This window comes from Ranitomeya imitator, chromosome 2, assembly GCF_032444005.1.
Source record: "Ranitomeya imitator isolate aRanImi1 chromosome 2, aRanImi1.pri, whole genome shotgun sequence".
Lineage (NCBI taxonomy): Eukaryota > Metazoa > Chordata > Amphibia > Anura > Dendrobatidae > Ranitomeya > Ranitomeya imitator.
In genome coordinates this window covers 564691380-564698447 of record NC_091283.1, presented here as the reverse complement: position 1 = coordinate 564698447, position 7068 = coordinate 564691380, and positions in this window count along the sequence as shown.

Here is a 7068-nt window from a genome sequence, read left to right as displayed (position 1 = left end):
GACTCGTTTCCATTACCCCGGGACTTGATGTCAGCTGACATTACAAAGCTGACATCAACCCCACAAATATTACCCCACTTGCCACCGCACCAGGGCAAGTAGTAAGAGCCGAGCAAAGCGTCAGAATTGGCGCATCTCATAGATGTGGGCTACTATTTTTTTTGCTGGTGAGGGCCAATATCTACTTTTTAATTGTATTTATTTATTGCACAGGCATCAGCTGATGAATACTCTCATCATTGTACACCTGCTCTCACTGCTATCTGCAAGACCAAGTGTACGATAATTAGAGTAGTACTCTCATCAGTTGATGTAACTGGCGGTAACCTTTTTACTGCTGGTGACAGCAGCTTGCTAATGCGTTGTCAGCAGTATGACAGCGTGGGAAAACGCAGCACTCTGACTGGCGGTAAGAACATACTGCCAATAAGAGACAGTGTTACTTGTGCTGACATACAGGTCCGGGTTCGAGTTTGGGTACTGTTCTGGTACTCAATCCAAACTTTTTTTTAAATGTTAGGCCAAGCCCAACACAGCCAAACATCCACGGGTTCACCCATCACTAGTTGTGACATCACCTATTGTGAATGGTGGATCTTTTATCAGATTTAGGCTACTTTCACACTAGCGTTTTTCTCCGGGCATTGAAAAGCGCCATTGCGACGCATCGACGGATGCGTCACAAAGACAGGAAAACGGATACAACGCTTCCATTATTTTGACGGATGCGTCGGCGATTCGCTAGACGGTTCCGTTGAAAAACTGGATCCGTTGTATCCGTTTTTTCATCCGTTTTTATGACGGATGCGTTTTCCACGCCTACAAGTGGGAGTCTCCTTGTATGTGATTGGCTACTGGAAAATATGGGAAAGTATATACAGACAGTTTTTACAGCTCATCTTTGAAAGGGTTTAGAGAAAGTGGCAGAGATGGAAGGAGTGCTTGGGAGGATTGCGAGCGTGGTTACCGATGTGATTTTTGAGACCAATCGCCTGGATATTATGGTTCAGGAGCAGGAGGCCGCAGCAGAAAGACGGTGGAATCGTCACCCTCGACGTCGCAGACTATGGATTCATCCCATTAATGCACTGCGGATGACCCGGGGCATCTATTCTACCCTGTACATGGAGTTACGGCAGAACCCGGAGAAATTCTATAATTATCTTCGGATGAGGCAGGACCACTTTGATGTGTTGCTTGAAAAAGTCGGGGATGTCATCCAAAGGCAGGACACACGCATGAGGTCTGCCATTACATCGGCGAAGCGGCTGATGGTGACCCTGCGGTAAGTAAATTTTTTGGTTTACCAAATTGCTCATATGTAATGGCATGCCAGCATATTTTAACGAATAGAAAACAACATCAGCAGTGAACATGGTCCCCAAAATACAGCGCTGTACACAGCGTTGCATTTTCTGGACCATGTAAATATTTACCGTGTATGGGCCCATGTATGCAGAGATATAAAAATGTTGATGTTTAATGTGCACTGCAACATCCTCACCCCCCAAAAAAGTGTCATTTTTAAATTGGTTCCAAAAAAATACATATATTTCTTTAAATTGCTTTCAAATGTAATTAGCTGTCTTTACAATTTATTCTAAATTTTCTTTTGCTTTTTCACAGCTTCTTGGCTACAGGAGAATCTCTAACGCCACTACACTACCAGTTTCGACTTGGAATATCGACCATTTCCGGAATTGTGAAAGTGACCTGCCTGGCGATATGGGATGCCTTGCACACGGAGTACATTCCAGAACCAACAAGGGACATCTGGCTGCAGAGTGCAGAACAGTTTGAAAAAGTGTGCCATTTCCCTAATTGCTTGGGGGCAGTCGACGGAAAACACATCCGTATAGCAAAAGCGGCAGGAACAGGCTCTGAGTACTACAACTACAAGAAGTACTTTTCTATCGTACTCATGGCCATAGCGGATGCCCACTGCAAATTTCTGGCTGTGGACATTGGAGCCTATGGACGGTCCAACGACTCCCAAGTGTTCAAAACGTCACCGATGGGCCGTTGTTTGTATGGCGATACATACGACTTTCCACCTGCCAGACCACTCCCAGGAACAACAGGACCACCTATGCCGTATGTCTGTGTGGGTGATGATGCCTTTCAGTTATCTCCACACCTCCTCAAACCGTACTCCAGCCGAAACTTGACCAGAACCAAAAAAATTTTCAATTATCGCTTAACTAGAGCACGTAGAGTGGTGGAGTGTGCATTCGGCATTCTTACAGCAAAGTGGTGCGTACTGCTCACCGCCATAACTCTGCACATACGAACTGTAGATGAGGTTGTGAAGGCCTGCGTGGTCCTCCATAACTATGTATTTTCCAAGGAGCCCGTTTCCGTGGATGATGAGGATTTGGAGACCACCCTGTGGGATTACCACAGCAGCTCTGTACGTTCTGCTGGTTCTGTAACCAGAATGAGGGACAACTTTGCTGAGTATTTTGTTTCACCTGTGGGTATGGTGCCCTGGCAAGATAACATTGTGTGAACTTTAATTTAAGTTCTTGTTGATAAATGTTTGTGTATTAATTTTTTTTTTAATACCACCAACTTCATACTTAGTAGTATACACTTTTGTATATGTGGTGTAATAAACCCAATGTTTATACGTTCAAACGTGCGGTGTGTTTTTATTAACAATTATTAACATATCAAAAGAATCAACCATAAGCAATTATTTTTTCAAACAAAACCATAATTTATTGAAAAATGAAATTTAACAAACATTTGAAAACATTATAGGTTGGTTGACTGACCAAATAGTGTCAACCTTTTTTTATTTTGTTTTGTAATTTAGGGTACAGTGTAATTTTTTTTTTTTTTTTTTTTTTGTTAATGTAACCCTTTTTTTTTTTTTTTAAATACATAATACAAAAAATACATACAACAAAGTGTTTACAAATCTGTAAAATGCTGGGTGGAGATATTACTGGAGGGGCTGGAATGTTGGACCACGTCGATAGGTGGGGAATGTGTTTGTTGGGCAGACTGATGGGGAGAAAATGCAGTAGCCCGAGCTAGGGAGGGTGTTGTAGGGGTAGGAAGAGTAAACTGGGAAGGAAAGCCAGACGAGGAAAACATTGGGGAAGACAGTGTTCTTTGAGGCCGGGATGGGAATAGGGACTGGGTTTGGATTTGGGACTGTGGTTGGTATTGGGACTGTGGTTGGTATTGGGACTGGGGTTGGTATTGGGACTGGGGTGGGAAATTTGTAGTGCCAGTGTGGGGAGGTGTGGGATTGTGGCTCATGACCCACAGTAGAGCAGTATGGCATTTGTGCATTACCTGCATCTGCTGGTCAAGAGTTAGCTTTTCCATGCTCCTGAGCATTGATTGGAAAAAAAGGTTGGCTGGTGATTGACTTACATCTGAATGCAGCCTATCCAAGCGACTGCTGGTTTCAGTGTGGGTTTCACTAATGCGTGCTTGCACCATGCAGTCACTTGCTCTCCCAAAATCTTGAAAGAGTTTTGAAAGGATGCATTCAGATGCAAGAACTCAGGAGCATAGCTTCTTTCCGGACCCCTCTGTCGCTGCCGCCACGAACCTAACGGTGGTCTAGAGGTGGCAGGATCAGAGGGGTGTGGTAAAGGGAACGCTACGTCTGTACCAGGAGATTCAAGTAACGAGGGCTGCGATGCTGCTCCACCGCTGGTGGCTGTGGTTGTGGCAGAGGTACCGTAAGGCAGGGGTCCCCAACTCCAGTCCTCAAGGCCCACCAACAGGTCATGTTTTCAGGATTTCCTTTGCATTGCACAGGTGATGCAATTATTACCTGGGCAAGACTAAGGAAATCCTGAAAACATGACATGTTGGTGGGCCTTGAGGACTGGAGTTGGGGACCCCTGCCGTAAGGGTCAGAGGGATGTGGCCTACCGACGTGGCCCTCGGTGACGGACTCCTGAGAGATCGCTACAGAGGGGTCCGAGGTTGTTGCAGGCGCCCGGTGGCTGGAGAAGGTGCTGTGAAATAGACAACAAATAACAATTAATATTGATTTGAGACAAAGCCCTGACTGAAACCAAACAAGGTACGGTAGTTACAATTGGTCATTCGATGGCCTGTTGAATACTTACACTCTTTGCAGCATACTCTCACGTAGGAAGGACAGGGCCGGCCCATGTTTATATGTAGTCCTTCTTCGGCGTCCTGAGCCAATCGGGGCCTGCATCTCCAGGTTGAACTCCCTCTTGTAGCGATCTCTGAGTGACCGCCACCGCTTCCTAACCCTTTCACCTGAAAAGACAATAATACAATCACGTAAGTTATAACGCATTTCATTCTGTTCAAAACATAACTGTAAAGTTCATACTTACATTCTTGATTCTGCTGACTTGGTTCAAGGTCCTCCCACCTTGGCAAAACATTTAGGCATACTTGCTCCCAAAGCCGACGGGTGACAAATGTGTCTGCATGGCGGCAGTCACCCATATGCCAGAGCGGCTGCCGTTCGCGGACCTCCTCGATAAGCCGTTCGACATCAATGCCCATTGTGTCCTCTGGGTCTGAATCGGCAGCGCGCTATTGATATAACAAAAATAAAAAGAACATTACAACACTGAATCAGAAAAAGATTGTAAGAGACGCCACAAAAAAAAAAACACACACACCTGACGGCGACCGCGGCCATGAGAACGTCGGCTCCGGGAGCGCCTTGGAGGATCTTGCCGTGCAGCAGACTGGAAAACATTACAAATAATTACGTTACAGTTAGGCATATGTTGTATTTGTACTGTTATGAATGTCATGTTTTTTATGTGTTGGTTGCTCAGTGATGCGTGAAGCTGTTTTGACAAAACTTACACTCTGTGCGCTCTCTCCTTGTGTTTCTCCACCCCTATCGTCTTCTTCTGAGAGTCCCTCAGCAGATTCAGCTTCCTGTGAAAAAGAATAAAGGCATATAGTGATAAGAAAACATGTAACGTGCAGCTACATCATATGTAAACATCGGTAATTACCGCAACACGCTCCCGCTGTGGAGAAGGGCTCTCAGAAGAAGATATCGTTCTTGACCTGTCCATGTTGGTCACCGTTGGCTCTGCAAGTATAAAAACCCTTGTAATCTACTATACACATTCAAAGTGAAGCTGTAGTTGTGGGGACTTTATGCTTACATCGTAAGCGGCTGTGGTCCGTGGGTCACTTCCAGGCGGCTGTGGTCTCTGGTGTGCGGTGATCCTACGTGGGTGGGTGGGCCTCGGCACTGGTCCCAGTTGGCTCTGCAAGTATAACAAGTTAATATTGTTAGAAAAAACGCACCAAAGTCCAAAATGTAAATGATGTCCTAACCACCCTGCTAACATTATCAGAGCAATGTTCATGCAGGCCACCTGCGAAAGTTTGGAGATAAAAAAACGCCCCAAAAAATAAAAGGCCCTCCAGTCTGAGCGGAACTCCATAATGGTATTGTATGTGCTACCTTTAAAACCAACCCCTCCCTCCCACCCCCCCAAAAAAATGTAAACTTGAAAGGCCTACACACCAGTTCAAAATATAATATATATGTGATCTTAAAAGATCCAAATGAACCAGATTTCATTTCCCTTCTTAAAAAAATATTAGATTACCTTAATAACCCATCACCAACACAAGTTTTGCCTGTGTGGACATTTGTACATACAGCATTTACAAATTTACCTTTGTGAAATGATACAACGGAGATATTTCATAAACATTTTATTAAAAAAAAATTTGTTTTAAATTTTTTTAGTGTGTTATCATCACAATAGGAGCGATACTGCTCTTTATTTTAAGTACAAGTACATCACATTGAAATTAAATCAGCAATAAAACACAAAAAATATATGTTGTAAAACAAAGATCACACACGCTTGGCACATGCTGACACACGCTGTCATTAACCACAGGCTGCACAAATCTCACAACTTAGTAACATAGTAAGGCCGAAAAAAGACATTTGTCCATCCAGTTCAGCCTATATTCCATCATAATAAATCCCCAGATCTACGTCCTTCTGCAGATCCTAATAATTGTATGTTACAATATTGTTCTGCTCCAGGAAGACATCCAGGCCTCTTTTGAACCCCTCGACTGAGTTCGCCATCACCACCTCCTCAGGCAAGCAATTCCAGATTCTCACTGCCCTAACAGTAAAGAATCCTCTTCTATGTTGGTGGTAAAACCTTCTCTCCTCCAGACGCAAAGAATGCCCCCTTGTGCCCGTCACCTTCCTTGGTATAAACAGATCCTCAGCGAGATATTTGTATTGTCCCCTTATATACTTATACATGGTTATTAGATCGCCCCTCAGTCGTCTTTTTTCTAGACTAAGTAATCCTAATTTCGCTAATCTATCTGGGTATTGTAGTTCTCCCATCCCCTTTATTAATTTTGTTGCCCTCCTTTGTACTCTCTCTAGTTCCATTATATCCTTCCTGAGCACCGGTGCCCAAAACTGGACACAGTACTCCATGTGCGGTCTAACTAGGGATTTGTACAGAGGCAGTATAATGCTCTCATCATGTGTATCCAGACCTCTTTTAATGCACCCCATGATCCTGTTTGCCTTGGCAGCTGCTGCCTGGCACTGGCTGCTCCAGGTAAGTTTATCATTAACTACCGTGTTTCCCCGAAAGTAGGACCCCCCCGAAAGTAAGAGAGGGTGGGGGTTTCGGTGGGTCCTCCAATGTAAGGCCTCCCCCGAATGTAAGGCAGGGTTGGGGGGGCCGCTGTGAAATGTAAGGCCCTTACCTTTGGGCCGCCGCTGTCCCCCATTGGGTCCCCAGGCTCCAGAGGTGTCCTCAGGTGCAGCTGGGCAGGTCCAGCGCTCATGGGGTTAACTCGCCGTGTTAACCCCGTAATCCGCCCAGCTCAACAGCTCATTGGCCGCCCCTGCTCCCCACGTCACCGCTGGCCCCCGGCTCGAGCGCTGATTGGCCAATCAGCTCGAGTGCTGATTGGCCCAGCAGCTCGGGCTGTAATTGGCCGCCCCAGCCCCACGTCACCGCTGTTTCCCTGCTGATTGGCACAGCGTTCCCTGCAGCACAGGCCTTCCGCACCCACAGCCGCACCGCAGAGGAAAACGTC